This window comes from Colias croceus, chromosome Z (assembly GCF_905220415.1).
Source record: "Colias croceus chromosome Z, ilColCroc2.1".
NCBI lineage: Eukaryota > Metazoa > Arthropoda > Insecta > Lepidoptera > Pieridae > Colias > Colias croceus.
Window position 1 is genome coordinate 7,970,394 of NC_059568.1, and position 17,889 is coordinate 7,988,282.

Consider the following 17,889-nt stretch of genomic DNA (forward strand, 5'->3'; position numbering starts at 1 on the left):
CCGTTTGAATATTATAAACTCTACGCGCATTCCAAAAATTACGTAAACAAGAAGCGACCGAGAGGGGAAAGGGGGCGTCGCGTCGTCCTTTCGATAATGAATAGAACATAGACTTGCAAATGTTAGGAGAGTACAATAAAAGCTTAAAAAATGATTTAAAAATAATTTATTACGTTATGCCAAAAGTCGTAGATCAAACGTTGTTACTTATGATGTTAGCTATCTTGTCCTGCGAGGTTGCCGGTGTTTTACAAATAACCCTGAATATACGGCTTGTTATAGAAAGCAAATTTTGTTTTCAAGAGAAGGTTAGTAGTATCTTAAAAGAAAGTTAGTAGTATCTTAAAAGTTTTAGTCATAGTATTGACTTGACGTGGCTCTGCCGAGAAAAACGCGTGTGCTGTAATGTTCTTCGGAAAAGCCATGTCCACACTGACCCAGCTGCTTCCCGTAGCAATTCCTTCGTGAGGCTGCTTGCTCTGTGTGGATACGCCTTTATATTGCACTGTATTTCTGACGATTCCAAAACGCATATTCTTATCGCACGTTCCTTTTTGTATAAAGGGTGCACATAAATAATATCTTTAATTGGTGAAATTTCAATTCTAACATTCCATATTTTTCATCCATTAAGAACTTTTGTTAATCGAAATTTTTGCAATTAAATACTAGATATTTTCCAATTATCTATACATATAATAAATCTGTAGAAGGGTCAATTCTGTACATTGAAAATATTGAAAAAATAAATAGCAGGGGGTGTTACTGGATCGATACCAAGCCCAAATATGTGATTAAAAAAATTTTTCTCTGTCTGTCTGACTGTATGTCTGTATGTTCAGGCATCACGTGAAAACTAACGGTTCGATTTCGATGAAACTTGGTATAATTATACCTTATAATCCTGGGCATAAAATAGGATACTTTTTATCCCGGAAAAATACGTAGAAAAAAAATAAATCTTAATTTTTCTTAATTTTTCCGCGCGGACGGAGTCGCGGGCGGAAGCTAGTACAGAATAAAACTGATTCAAGGGGTAAAACAATCCCGATCATATTATTTTTAAATATATTAAAAAGTAGACATGTCAAATAAATTACATTTCCCTTATCACTATTATAACTACATGTTCAAATTATTTTCTCCGACACGGCTTTACTCGGGGGACTTGCCAACAAAATAATTACTTTCATATTCAAAGTGAACTTCACTGAAGTATTTGTTAATTAACAGGTAATTTAGTATGAAATAGTTTGATGTGCGTGGCTCTATTCGTAATCGTACATACAAAGGAACTGACCTACATAAGAAAAGCCGAGACTACTGGTGGACTATTAATTAGTTTAGTTTCTTCTTTATCATTTAGTGAATCAAGATTGAATATAAAATATTTATATCAAAAATATAATAAATTATATAAATATATAATATATAAATCTAAAATATATGAAGTCGATATGACAATGAAATTTATTGTTAACTCCAACCTTAAGTAGTAAAGCCAAATAATTCTAACGGCAAGTATCTTCGTTAGGAGTTAATTAATTACGAATATTCACATGTAAAAACACGCAAAACACATGTTTCCAGACACGTGGTCTCTAGTTTCTAATAGGCGTTGGCCCATTAACCCGATGAGTGATCTTTTTGCTGATACTCACATCAAATTACGTAAATTGGCCACAGTTACCGAGTCTATATCAATTGTTACCAAGATATTCTATTCGACAAATTGATTATGATCACGTGAGCTGTATACACGTTTATGAAAAAATAGTTGTATTGTTATTGGATAAATTATTCTAGAATTATCTCTTTTACGTTGACTGGATAGGTTTAAATTGATGCATCTTGTACATTTTACACGTACCACATCCTTCGTCCCTCACATCCATCACCTATTTGTAAATTATATTTTATTAATCGGCGTTATAAATAACAACCACATTTCTGGATACTTCTGAAATAAGCCTTGTGCATATAACTTAGTTACGAAAGATGCAGTCTAGTTTTAACATTATGAAATTTTAGTAATTACGTCGTCATTCTTGTAAATATATGTTTATTGATCGCACGGATAGTTTGTAACCTGTACTTTACGCAGGGAACTTTCTACCCCGGTATATGAGAAGAGCTTAACCAGTATATGGAACCACTTAAAATATACGAACATCATATTAAGTAGAGCTAACGTGACATGAAAGTAAAGTAATAGTCGTCCCCGAGTAAAAGCTTAGTTATAATTATACCGTAGCAGACATGTTGCTACGATGACGTAGCTCCGTAGCATATAAATTCTGTCCTTCGTAGCATGTATCAACAGTCAATTTAGAAAACAGAAGAATTTATGTGGTTGTACGATATAAATTTAAAACTGATAAATAGGCTTTCTTTTTTCTTTAATAAAACGTTATCTAACTCAGGCGTGGTCAGGCGGTGGAATATAAAACTGAAATTCCTCTCACCAATCATCATCAATCATTTGTGTATTGGCTTAGTTAAATAAAAAGTAAAGACAACGAAATCACCACCACCACTATCCAAGAACAAAAATGCAACTGGATTATACCACAAAATAGAGAGAGAAGTACTATTATACGACAAAGTAGAAAGAGAAGTACAAGCATACAGAACAACAATTCGCCACCCCTTTGCCTCCCTATCTGTAAAAAAACGTTGGTAAAAAAGATTGATAGACGGATGTACTCTAATTTAATTGAGTAACAATGCACTCATCGGAGATATACACGCAAAAAGTGCTTTTGAAAGCTTCTGCCGTCGTCTCGTATACGTACGTGTCACACATATTATGTTATGAATACAATTGGCTTGTGTTTTTGTCTTTTAGTTCCATTATAACAAATATTCGATGAGACACTGATATATTTTGTAAAAGATTTTTTAATTAATGTTTTAAATTAAAAATGAACTCGCTTCATCAGGTGCCTGATAATGATGTATTGTAAACGTTATAGTTTTTCTAATTAAATTAAAGTTTAATAAAAGTGGAGCCAGTACAGCGAGCTAATTTTATTTTGGAAATCTTTTAAAAACTTAAAAATTCCATTAACTAATAAGAATAACTTGGATTTTCAATTTTATTTTGATCTAAGAAAAAGTGTCACGTCAGTATTTTATTTAACGATCTGTAACAATAATAATACGTGAAAGGACTGGACAAATATTCTCAAGCTTGAGCTTGAAATAAATTATATTCTCAAGATAAATATTATCAAATATAACCAGATCTTAACATCTGGCAAATATCCAAATTTAATATTATCTGCTTAAATATGTTCAGCTCATTAACAGCTACAGTGGTTGAATCAATTTAATATAACACACTACTAATTCTAATAATTGTTTCGAATTATTAGCAGTATATATTTCCATAGCTGTTAAAATGTGTTCATTCCAGCCATAAAATTGACAGTTTAGGCTGTAACTGACATATGCACATGTTTGGTTGAAAACTATTGTAGTCACAATCATCACATCTATTCAAATGCTCTAATAGTGATTAGTAAACATTTAAATTTTGCATGAGATTGAAGCTATTGTTGTATTTCACAATTCAATAATTATGTATATAATAATATTATATTTATTATAATTATGTGTAGATTTAAAGTGATATTTTTTTTTGATAATTTAACATACCGAACAAGTTTGGCGAAAAAAAAAATTTTTGCAGATTTTCGACGGTATGGCGACCATTTGGAATCGTCCGAAAAGTATGGCATGGCGATTATCGTAAATGTGCAAAAGTTAGCCTGGTACAAATGGCTGAATTGTTTTTTTAAATCAACACATTCGCTTCGGTATGGCGGGCTGTAAGTCACACCGGAAAAGTATGGCATGACACTACCGCCTACTTCTTTTTTATGGGCTATCGGTAAATTCTAAAATTTTTGTGTTACAAATCGCTATTTTTCCGACGAGTTCGACTAACGCCCACGCAACTAAGCCGCCGGTACCAGCGTTCACACCATCATTTTTCTTTTTGTCATTGAGTACTAAGACCCCTGTAGAACCGCCATCCTGTTGCAAATGACTCGAAATTTTGTGTCAATATCTCCCGGTCTATATATGCATATGACAGACATATTCATTTCTACAGTTTTGATCGGCAATTTATATTGTTTCCAATTCCCATATAAGAAACTAGTTCCAGTTACACGTGTCGTCATATCAAGTAATTTCCCCAGCATGTCGCATAAGGTAAGTCGTGACAACGTCTATTGTATAAACTTTAAAATTCCCAATACTTTAAACGTTACTTGAAACATGTCCATGTAGTCGTTAAGTATTCGTAAAGTAGTGTTAGTAATGTAAGTTCAAGAAAAATGTATTCTTCATTTCTCTGATCGGTACATTATTGTTGACATTCAGTTTGTTTTTCCTTCTTGTGTAAAAGCTTCAAATGATATAAGCGGAGCTTCTCTTTATGTCGCAGACTCTTGAATGCGCTCATAATAATGTTCAAGGAGTCCGGGTTACACGCGCAAGCAAATTTTCTATGAAGCACTCATTATATGCATATTTTTTATATTTTCTACGAAGAACACTTATATTACGTTTGTTATCTGCTTCAGTTTCTTTGAAATTTATTTCAAGTACCACTCTCTCGTAGCACTATATGTATTATAATAAAAATCCTTGTGAAGTTGGCAATATATTTCTAGTTTATGAAGGGAATTTCTAGTTTATGAAGGGAAAATATTAATTTATGCAAAAAAAAATACAGCACGGAGATGATTGTATCTGTTTGTTTGTTTGAACGCGCTAATCTCGGAAAAATTCTTTCGGTGTAAGATAGCCCATTCATCGAGAAAAGCTATAATATCATCTCACTAAGACCAACAGGAGCGAAGTACTGCGGGTAAAACCATGTGGCACAGCTAGTAAATAATACTACCAAATATCGTTAGAAAAATAAAGGAATTGTATATTCAGTCTTACCGGTTGACATATTCAATAATATTCGTAGACACGCTTTTTGAGAAGTGTTTGCTACGTGACCTTAAGGGCTTTTACATTACAAGCAGTATCTACGTGACGGACGTACAAAAACCTTAATATTGTGGCAAGAAAATAAGATGTTCTGAAGAAGATTAAATGTCTCAAAATGCCTTCAACTTGTTCTTTTGTAAACATCTTCATTTAAAACGAGGAATACCAAATATTCACTCCAAAATGGTATGATGTATAAGATTTGGAATAAAATAATTAACATAGTAAGTAGGTAATAATTAAAAAGGCAAAGGTCTCAAAACTGTTGTTATAGCAATATAAACTTATCCTATTTTCGATATATTGGGAGAACAATAATGATCTAACCATCACAGGCTTCTCCCTGATTAAGTTCGATTACTCCAAGTGTTCATGTCTATTTATAAGAGTTATTCACTAACGTCGAAATTTTCTCCTTATATTGAATCAACGTTTCACCAAAATGCGTTGAAAAATTTATTTTCTAAATATTTTTCTTTCTTAGATTAGGTACGATGAAAGCCTATTTTTTCATGCTTTTTGTCTAATTTAATAATATACCTAGAAAACATGGCAAGGCAAGTATCTTTACGAGTAGACCGTACCTATGTGTATTAAATGCTAGTGAATTATAATATACTAGTTGTGGCCCGCGATTTTACCCGCGTTGCTCCGCTTCTGTTGGTCTTAGGGTGATGATATATAACCTAAAGCCTTCCTCGATAAATGGGCTATCAAACTCCGAAAGAATTTTTCAAATCGGACCAGTAGTTCTTGAGATAAGAGCGTTCCAAGAAACAAATAAACTCTTCAGAATTATAATATTAGTATAGATTATTGTATTATATTATTCGTTATATTAAAGCAAATGTACTCTATGAAAACACAAGATTTTATAAACACTTTTATCTTATTTTTAAAACTTCCAGCACTGTACTGATTTGCTTACAAACCAACTTGTTATTGATTCGAAACTGGGATTTGTGTTTTTTTTGCAATCACAACACTATTGTGATACTGGAGAGCAAGTGTAGCGATGGAATATTAAAGAAACTGTAAAAACATAGATACTTAAGTTAAAATCCACACGAAATCTTGTTTTTAAAATAAGGTTCTATTGTAATATCTGATCATGTTATATAATTTTTTTGCATACATGGCCGTTATTTTGGACTTAAATTTATATAATAAATTTTATATTATTTAATTAATATAAAAACTAGCAAGTTTTGCTTCTGACTCGTAGTTAAACTGATTTTCTTAAAGCAAGTAAAATAGCGTATAATTACTTGGATAAAACCACAAGGACAAGGTTTTAATCGACAATTAAACAAACTCCATACAGATCTTGCGACGTAATTTTTCTACCGTGAAACCTTTAAAATTCGTTCGTTTGCTACGATCTAACTTTTGAAGTCAAGAAAGCGCGCCAATTTCTACCTACTACGACAATAGTTATAAAAAGCTCTCTGAATATCAATAAGGGGCCTTAACGCGATGATTAAATAATAATTAAAAATCCTCTGAATCATTTCTGTCCATGGCGTTTTAAATCAAGGATCAAACAAGCGTCAATTTCGGTCCATTATTGCGTTCATGAGTGTACAAAGGACGTACGATAACCTCGTTTATTAAATAATGGCGTCAAAATCATTGAAATTTCAGTCAGATCTCTGGGCCTTTTATCTTTTCTATACTGGGATAAAATGCAGTTACAAAATTGTATTACAATCTACGTCTCGTAAGCTACAGATAGATTAGGAAACTAAACAAATATTTTTTATCACTACTTTAATTGATGATGATCTCAAAAAGCCTTGAAGTTATTATTTTAAGAGAAAATGAATTTGAAGCTCTATAACATTACGAATATTAGCGTGATTAATTGTTAGTTACATATCATACAATACTAGCATTGTTTAAAAGCCCCTTTTTGAATTGAACGTGTATAATTTCTCCTAAAATTAGATAAACATAACATGGACGGTTCCAAAGCAGTAAATTGATGTCCAAATTGGTTACGTCTTAATGATCTTTTACATAATATTATAACAATTTCCCAGGAGTATTCGTCAAAAGCGTAGTTACAATAATAATAATATTCGTATAACGTGGTAATAATATTATGATGTAACATGTAAGATCGTTTTAGTTTAGTCCTCACTCCTCAGTGAAACTTTATAATGAAGTTACGAAGGTCTTTATTGATAGGCTCTGTTTTGACGTTGTCGTTAGCAATTTACCCAAAATGATTTTTTCGTCTTTTTCTATGTTTAAATGCGTTACTTCTTTATATTTAAGAATTTTTATTGTGGTTACAGTGTAAAAATAAATAGGATACGTTTTAAATATAATAATTATATTTTACGGGACATATCACGTCTGGTAAGTTGAGAATGTATACCTACTTTAAAAGAAGTATCGCGTTTGACCGTAGTAGGAGGAAGAACGAATTTGCAAGGAGCGTTTGGAACTAGAGAATTATATTCTAAATTTATATAGTGCGTATTATAATGCCTCTATTTACATGCTGTATCCTATTTATTAAATTGCGTTAACATTGATTTTCCTTTATTAAGAAATATTTATTAGTAGGCAGTGTATCTAGAATATTATATTTATATTTTATACTATAAAAATAATTAATAGATATATATCTCATCGAATTATTTTAAACGAAATATTTTGGGACTATAACTGTTGATTAAATCTATTTATAATATTATAATTATGTCGTCATCGGAATTTTAACCAGTAAAATTATACTAACAAAATTGTATTATAGTCTAAGATCCCACCGCGCAGGATCATTGCGTTCACAATTTTTTTGCTAAAACCAAACTTTTATGTATATATTTTATAATTATGAGAATATATATCGACTAGGTTGCCAGTCCAAATTTGGCCGCAAGCATTTTTAATAAAAAAGTTTCGATTTTTCGGGAAACATTTCGTTCACTTCTTCTTTATATGTTATTGACGGAAAAGAATAGCTTTAACAAAAGATTTAATTATAAATGCTTGCGGCCAAAATTTGACTGGCAACCCAGTCGATATATATTCTCCTAATTATAAATATACATAAAACGTTGGTTTTAGCAAAAAAAAACTATGAACGCACTAATCCTTCGGTGGGATCTTATACTATAATTTGTATTGAACATAATTGTTCGTAATAACGAAATTCGAAATAATTAATAATAACAAAAGGAAAATATTGCACGTGTCAAAAATTTTACACGCGTCGATTCCATGAAACGAGTTTAATCTATTTTGGTTATTTTAATTATGTTAAAGGGTATATTCGCTAACCGCTAAATTATTTTCGTGCATTGTAATATTCAGAGAAAATTATTAAAGCCTAGGTTTAATTAAATCTAGGAATTATAGTTTAATTATAGGCATTAAAATGCATATAAATGTATGTACTTTTATATTGATTTAGTAAATAAATATAAGATTGAAGAATGATTTGTAAAATCGCGAACGAATTTTGCAAGTTTCGATAAACAAGACTTTTAGAACTGTTATGCAAGTGAATGCAATGCGATATGAAAACAAAATGTTTCATCATCAAGTATTTGAAAATTAAACAGAAATTACTTCAGGTTTGATAATATGAATAAAAACTATGTGAGAGAGAAAAAAATACTTGAAGACTTTGTAGTCATTAGCAACATTACAACAATGTTATGAAAAAAGCCGTTATAAGGATGAAAGTATAATTAAATAAATAACTAGTAAGTTGTATGGAGAAAAGTTTCTCGACAAAAGCTTTCTAATGAAAGTACATGTTATTATAGCTACATCGCCGTTAATGAAGGTAGATCATTGTGCAATTTTTATATCATAAATTGGATTTTATAGGGAATACACGTTTCCTATTATATTCCTCGATCCTTTTATTAGATAATGATGCACCTATTTAAATGGATAATAAATAATAAATATTCAGGACAATTTTCACACACGGCACAATCTGATCCCATACTAAGCTTTCGCTTATGTTATGGAAACTAGATGGCTGATAAACATAAATTTATAATTTTTAAATAAATATACTTATAAAGATAATTAACGTCCAGACACAGAGCAAACATCTATGTTCATCACACAAATATTTGCCCCGGGTGGGAATCGAACCCACGACCTCTGGCTTGGAAGGCATGGCCACTGCCCACTACCAACCAAGCCAACCGGTTAATCTTAATGTCATGTAAAAAGACAGATAAGAGATTCTTGTGACGTGAAAAAGGCTATTGTTCAAACGAAGTTTAGTAGTTTTTTGAAGTGAAACTTCTTTAGGCGCTTTGAGAGAAAAATTTCAAGGTCGCGTCATGGCAATATCGCCACGACATGGAGTAAGGCGTCGATTTTGTTTGAATCTTGCCAAAGAAGTTTCACTTCAGACACGTGTGCTCGGTAGTTGCACACGCTACTTTTTATATGCATAATTTCAATTACAGTAGTAAATTATCATATATTTTATTACAAAGGAGTAAAGAGATCAGGCAAAAAAAGACAACGAACTTCTGCATTGGAACCAGCAATAAGTAGTATAATATATACTACGATTTAAATTTAATTAACTCAATATTGAAATTGTGCCAAGAAAATTTTATTCGCCTATCTGGTTTTTATTTTATGTAACTGAGGGACGATTCTCTCAGTGTATTTTTTAATATCTAATTATCCTTAAAAAAATATGTTGAAGTAATTTTGTGAAGGTAGTTTTTGTATGATAAGTAAAATATAGTGATTAACCAAATATTATATAGAATAGAGATGCCACTTTTTAGCAAGCCATGAATTATTCTTATTCCTATTAAACTATGTCCTAAAGTGCTAAAGATGTATTTTTCCAAATGTGTTACTATTATGTGATTGTTACGAAAACTTTAGTGAAGTAAATCAATACATGTCATAAAATTTTGCCGCCAAAGAATGCACAGAGCTACGCTAGTTAATTTCCAGACTTTCAAATTTAGAACACTGTTTCATCCTTTTATTTTAAACATGAAAATTTATTAAAGCATGTTAAAATATGATCCGTTAAAGGGAAAATAATACCTTTGTATTTATGTAATAAAATAATAACGCGTTGTAAATGTATGTGCAAAAATTAACAACAAACATGAAAAATCAAAATTAAAATACAAAAACTAACTATGAAGCGTGAAATAAATCCAGTTTAATAGCGTTTTTTCATGAAATATTACTCAATATTCGTTACTTTAGTATCCATCTGATAATGGCAAGATTCCAGTTTTTCCTCGGGTTTGATTAGTCGTTAAAACATTGTTTTGGGTTTTGCTACAAATATAAGAAATAAAGATGCAAACCTTATAACCAATGTTTCCTATTAAAAACTATCCTATGTCCGTTGTACAGCTAATTTCATCGAAATTAGTTCAATAGTTTAGGTGTGAAACGTAACAAACACATTACACACACATATATAGAGTGACTATCGCCTGTATGATATTAGTATGGAGCCTAAGTATCTATGATAAATCAATACTTAACAATGTATGTAAATTCAACATAATCATTTAGCCGGCGGCTGCATTTATATTATGATGTCAGCCTTATGCCTTATGCCACAGATGATATCTATTGTATTTAGTCAAGAACGAAAATGTGACTAATTCTTCGATAGGTATTTGACACTGGTAGAAAGTCTTAAATAATAGGAGAAAAAAAATGCCTATTAATTTTATTTAATTAATTACACAATGCTTAATTACAATAATAAAATAACGAGAACAGAAAAACGAATCGAAAGTAGGTATAGGTATTAGGCTCAGCAGCCTTTAAAATATGAACAAAATAAATAACTTACTAAATCGTAATAATAATGCACGAACTATAAAGTAACAAAACCACAAACAAAACATAATACCGTTTTACTGCGGTTTTATCATAAAATATTTTAAAAGATTCTGGCCATTAAAAATCGACCGACTCTCGTTACCACGGAACGAAAACCTCGTACTCTAAATTCTAGTTTGAAATTCATCTAGGATTCGATTTGAAACCAATCCCTACAATCTACATTTGACCGACTCGGAATGGAGTGTCAGTACTGGTTATGTGGACAGTCATGGTCGTGATAACTGCACGATATTCAGTACGGAAGTGACACTTTTACATAGGTTTTGTTTTATTTCAAACAGGATTGGGATTCATGATGTTTTCATAAACTCGAATAATGTAGCAGCTTGCGTGGTGGATTCAAACTCAAACATTTATTTATTCAATTAGACTACTTTAAATAGCACTTTGGAATCGTCATTACATAAGTATTTTTAACATATACCACCGATTCGGAAAGCAGTATCTATGGAGAAGAACCGGCAAGAAGTCCATAGTTGCTCTTTTAAAATCATGTCAATATTACATAATCTGTAACTTATATCTAACTACATAATATATTTGATTATGGCCTGTACCTTCATAGGAGGCCCGTGTCCCAGTAGTGGGAACGTATATGCTGATGATGAATGTGGCAGCTTGAAAGAAATTTGTCGGGAAATATTATGTTGCTAACTCTGGAACCCATATACTATCTTATTTTTATAATGTACTAGCGGTCCGCCCCGGCTTCGCCCGTGGTACATTTTTACGTTTTCTCAATAAGAACCATCCTCGTTCTTCAAGAAATGTAATAAAAAAAGAATTAACGAAATCGGTTCAGTTGTTCTCGAGTTATGCGCTTACCAACACATTTTGCGATTCATTTTTATATTATAGATTATAAATAAATACACAATATAGGTAGTTTTATTCAATAAATTTTAGGATATAAGCGATACCGATTTATAATCTACAGGAATATTCATTTTATAAATGAGAGGAGTTAGATAATGATATCGGTTTTACGGCGAAAATAAAATGGGAACGTCATTTGAGCAACAACTTGAAATACACATGAGTGAAGCCGTGGAAATATACGCTTAAATAAATATCACTTACATTAAAAATCAGACGCATTTACTTTTAGGATGAATTTAATAAGAAAAAATATAAACATCACGATAAATATCATCTTTCAAAGTGAAACCTTAAAGAAGATTGTAACTTGAATGTTATGAAATGCTAACAAGCTTTGGCTCTAGAGTTGAAAGAAATAAAACTCAAATAAAAAATAGTGGATATTTTTCTTCTTTCATTACAAGAAATTTTAGTTCTCTTGGGAGAAAACAACGTCTTTTCCTGTAGGTAATGCAGTCAAAGTTTTTCTGCTTTCGTCTCAGCGATAAAGCTGAAATCATATCAGTGTATGAGAAATCTTGGAAACAGGCTATGTTTTATAGCCTATTTCCATGGATTAAATGTAATTTATCGCGGCTTCTTTCCATGAACCAGAACGATTTTCAAACGTAAATATAATTGAAATGCTAGTGAATAGAAAATTCATAGCATCAAAGCCAACAATTTTTATAAATATTTATCACATATCACTAGCTCTCCGCTCGTGGTTTCGCACGGTTGCACTTCAACTTAAAGGCGTCATAGCCTATTTCTGTCCACATAATTTTACCGTATATTTAAAAAAGTTGCCTTTATTTTAACGATGTAGTGTAAGTTGTAACATACTGTACATATGCGTCATGGATTCGCTTTTGATAGGATGTCTATCATAATATCAAGTATGATAAGAATTAGAATAGATACCTATAATAATATCGTTCTGATTTAGGCAGCTTTAAAAGGCGAAATTCGAACCCGTAATGTTAACATGTTAAGTATTTATTGAACAGTCACAATAATAAAAATAACTACGTTAAAAAAACAGACTTCAAAGACGGAAAGTAAATAACTACATGATAACTACAAAATAACTACATGTTATTTAGATTTATTAAATAGGTTTGATGTTGGTGCCAAGCCAATGTAAAAATTAGCGGCTTATACGGGCTTAATACTAAGAGCTTAGTACTTGTCACCGACTTTTTTGGAAGTCGGTTAAAAATATAGCTATCGTTTATGTGATAAATTACGTGCTCCAACTAATCTAAGATTGTGTTTATAATCTCCTGTCTGTACTGAATAATTATTTTTGTTATCATATTAATGTGTAGATTAACAACTGAGACGCCTTAACAAAACACAGCATCAGTGAGCGTATAATTTAGAGGTAGATAACAAAAGTTATGAAACAGACACTGGACCATAAAAAAATCATAAACATAAGTGCTCAAGTGAGTAAGAAAAGGAATAAGGACGTAAAAAGTATTATAGAACATTGGGACGTGAGACTAGTACGGCGATAAATCTTGCAGTTAGGTAAGCATCGATGCAGTCGTTTCATTCTTTTGAAATATGACGTTTTAATGTGTTTTTCAAGGAGTTTTAGTTCCAATGTGCTATTGATAATTTAACGCTTCAAAATACCTTTCACGAAAAGGAAATATAACGTCATTGATGGGAAAAATACGTTCAAATTCTTATGGTTCTATACATTTTTGCTATACCTATACTATAATTATTAATTACTAGCTGTTCCCCGCGGTTTCACCCGCATTGCTCCGCTCCTGTTGGTCTTAGCGTGATGATATATAGCCTATAGCCTTCCTCGATAAATGGGCTATCTAATAATGAAAGAATTTTTCAAATCGGACTTGTAGTTCCCGAGATTAGCGCGTTCAAACAAACAAACTCTTCAGCTTTATAATATTAGTGTAGATAATGCTTTTAAATCTATAGGTACTTTAGATCATTTATCATTATATAAAAAGCCTGTTGAAAATCTCAATAGCAAATGGTCATCAAATTAATGCTTAACTTAGTAGGTAATTAAAAATAACAATTAACTTCAATTTCAACCTTTGGCACGAAAATCGCGTATTTGGTACTACCTAATCCTAAATATAAAAAACGACGTGTGGCACTTGGGGACTGCCGCGGTAAAGCTATTGCATGCCTTCAAGCCACACCTCCGCCCGTCGGAGTGGGGAGCGTGAGGTTTTTTCGTTACGGAATTACTCGATTCGGTTTCCTCGCTCAAGGCCCGCGATAGAAGCTATGCAATAGCTAAAAAAAAAAAGAAACCATATCAAAACTCTACGTCCATGTTTTTTGGCTTAGTGCATTACCCATTATAATGCAGCTTCTTCTTTTAAGCCTTGCCGTACCTAGATACTAACTGCCCTTATTTATAGTACAAGATCTAGTTATATGGATCACCACTATCGTTTCATGAGGTCAAGGTATAAGAATAATTAAGAGTATCGATATAGTTATACAGCCACAAGATATCAAAAATTATTTATAAAAAATATATAAATTACAATAGCCGCGAAAATGTATCAACATTTTTTGTATTTTATAAAAAAAAAAAAACATTTTCATAAAACTTCAGTTTAAGTATTCGCAACTTTATAAAACTTCGCTCAAAACGATAATGATCGAGTTAGAAGTTTCTATCTAGTTTGATGGAATGCCTTTAATGCTTTTATGACTAAATTTTTTTCCTATTCTAATGACGATGTGTTCCTATGTAATTCAACATAAATGTATACCGTTTCTGAGATCCAAGACACAGGCAACAGCCTAGTTTGGATCTCCAGTAACACTGTATGTTCTATACTTTTGGTTAATAAAGATTTTTATTATTTTTATTTATTTAAATAGCTAATAGCTGTACCATGCTTTCAAGTTAATCATAGTAACCCACGTTTTCTTTCATCTTTTATGTCGGCAATTCTCGTGTGGAAATAATATTTTATTAATTACACCCTTGTCAAGCTGAAAATTCTATTATGAAAATGAAATTATAAAACCATTGTGCGTAGATACGCAGTATAGATATAGATTATAATATCTAATACTAGCTGTTCCGCGCGGTTTCGCCCGCATTGCTCCGCTCCTGTTGGTCATGGCGTGATGATATATAGCATAAAGCCTTCCTCGATAAATGGGCTATCTAATAACGAAATAATGTTTCAAATCGACCAGTAGTTCCTGAGATTAGTGCGTTCAAACAAACATATAAACAAACGAAGAGTTTGTTTGTTTGTTTGTTTAATACCAAAAGGAGAGGAGCCACGCGGGTGGAACCGCGGAGCGCAGCTAGTAAGTTAAATAGATAAATATCATCCCTTTTAATTTTATTCTGTGCGTTTCTTATTCTTGATGACGTCCCGTTAAATCTTACAATACTCTTAAAATGATGTCGATGAATTCAGTTGTTCTATAAATTGCCCCTGCTTGCCTATACAAATCACAATTAAGGAGCCAAATTTCAAAATTGCCCCTGTTGCAGGTACATGAGTAGCCGGCCTCAAATAACATCAACATTGATTTCCTATCAAATGCCGCGTCTCTTTATCTGAAGAACATCTTAACCAGCTGTTTCTGATAACGCAAATGTATATAATACTCGTAATCGGTAATAGTGCAATTCCGTCGACAATAACAGAGAAGCCAAGTCACATAATGTTCTAAGTGTGCAATATATGATGATATAATAGCAATAAGTACACATAATACGGTCTATAGATGTCCGACCAATAGGAGTCGGTTACATTGCTGTGTGCTGTTACATTGTGGCTTTCATTGTACAAACATTTAAAATGTAATTTCGACTGATAGATGTAGTACTTAGTTTAAAGTTGCTGTTAGATATAATTTACCTATATTTATACACCATTATTACTTAAGAAGTCGAAAAAGATCTGGACATCCTTCAAGTAGAAGACCAGGGCGCTAAGGCGCGAAACCTGGAAACTTTTGGTGTCGGAGGCCAAGATCCTCTTTGGGTCGTTGCGCCGTTGAAGTAAGTAAGTAAGTAAGTATTATTACTTAAGATGTTTACAATATAAAGGTTTAAACTAAGGGTTTAAAACACTATAGAATAAAGATATTATATTATTCTTTGACGGAAACCTTCTTTGAATATATTTTTTCCCGTTAAAATTATTAAAGTGTTTCTGGAATACAAGGTAGGTATGAAATATGAATGCAAGGTAACTTTTTTCATATTATTATAAGTTTTATTAGATATAAAATATAGGTATTATTACTTATTTCTTTCTCATTCTTGACTTTGTTCGGACATTGACATTTTGAATCTGTGTAGGCTGTATGGGGCTTCTCTCAATATTAGATATCTCAATCATAATATAGAATCGGAGGATGATTAAATTTGTATTCCGATTTGGTTTTTTGGACAATGCATCCATTTTTAAATTATAATAATATTAATATAGGGAGTTAGTTAACATTTCTGCATTATTTTATTTATCTAGTTCTCTACACTTGTTCTATACATTCAATTGTGAATTAAAACACCAAATCACTTATATTTTACTTATCTTTACGACGTTTGATTCATGCATAATAATAGGTATTTAAAAAATATTCAGGTACTTATCTAAAAGTCAAGTAAGTATTAAATTTCAGAACGTGTCCTCTCAAAGATCTAGCAGGAGATTAAAGAATTCTTAAGTTTCAAAGTAATCTGCATACGGCAACAAACTGTTCATAAGGTATCCAGTAACTAACAAGAGCATGAAACTACTCCGTAAATGAACTTTGAGACTTAAATCTTAAGCAACTTATAGCAGATATAGAATATAATGCTATGTAATAGTTTAATAGGAACGAGATTTCATTCATGGCTTAAGTTTTAGAGCTAAAAATATTTTCCATCTTCTTGGTAATGAAAAACGTTAATGTTAAACGTTAAAACGTTACGTAAAACGTTAAACTCTTCTCTTAAACGTTCATGTTATTCATAGAATGATTAATGCTTCAAAATGGCGTTAGCCATAGATGCTAATGATATGTCTACGTCATGACATTGGCTACTAAAGTATTATGTATTCTGTGTTCATGACTAAGTTCTAAGATAATTATGGCTATTTCACTTTAATGTCATTTTCTCGAACCTAATTACAAGGAAACATATTGTGAAACGAAACATAATATAATCGCTCTGGTTATTATAATAAATAGCATATTTATTTAAAAGATAATAGCAAAGGCGTAAATATTTAGAAAATTATATTTTTAAAGATCAAATAAATAATACACAAATAAGATGAGGCAGTAGACAACTCAGGCGTCGATAAAATTCGTGCACCTACATTTACTTGATGAGTTTCACAACCGTTTGAACTATCTTCCACTGTCTATTTAATTCGAAAATAAAAAAAAGTATTTCAAAAATAGATGCAGCGTCTTTCTATAAAGATATTAAAATTAATTAAATATGCGTTGGGTATTCTCAGTGAATTTAAAGGCCAACCCACGTCTTTAATGAGAACTTAACAAGCCATATTTCTTTGAGAGAAGTTGCGAATATTCAATTTGTTTAAGTACATATAAATCCCATTCACGATGTTCTAGAAAATGGCCAATTAAAACGCCAACGGTAAAGTGAACAACGAAGAGATAGGTACGAAAATATGTATCCATTGATTTTATCCTTCCAACTAGCACCGACTGCATTGCGATGCAGTTGCAGCTTAAGAGATATAATAGCACTGCATTGCCCGCTCGTATCTTCTCTGCTTTTGTACCGAAAAATATTGTCGTACCTACACTTTTAGAGGTAATAATGTTATAAAACCTTTTTTTATGTCTTGTCTTTTGCGCTTACTATCCATACTAATATTATAAATGCGAAAGTAACTCTGTCTGTCTGTCTGTCTGTTACTCAATCACGCCTTAACTACTGAACCAATTTGCATGAAATTTATTATGACACCCGAGAAAGGACATAGGATAGGTTTTATCCCGGAAATCCCACGGGAACGGAAACTATGCGGGTTTTTCTTTGACTGCGCATGCGATGCCGCGGGTGGAAAGCTAGTTTAAAATAAAGAAGCTATATTATAGCTCGCAGCAGTCAAAGGACATGTATTCGCCAAGGCTATGACGTCACATCAG

The 17,889-nt window shown here is 31.9% G+C and overlaps 1 protein-coding gene across 1 annotated transcript in view; it reads right to left on the reverse strand.

Annotated features, from left to right (window-relative positions):
* The window catches only part of LOC123705048 (transient receptor potential cation channel subfamily A member 1), a 69,284-nt gene that overhangs the window by 49,546 nt on the left and 1,849 nt on the right, over window positions 1–17,889 (reverse strand). The window lies entirely within an intron of this gene.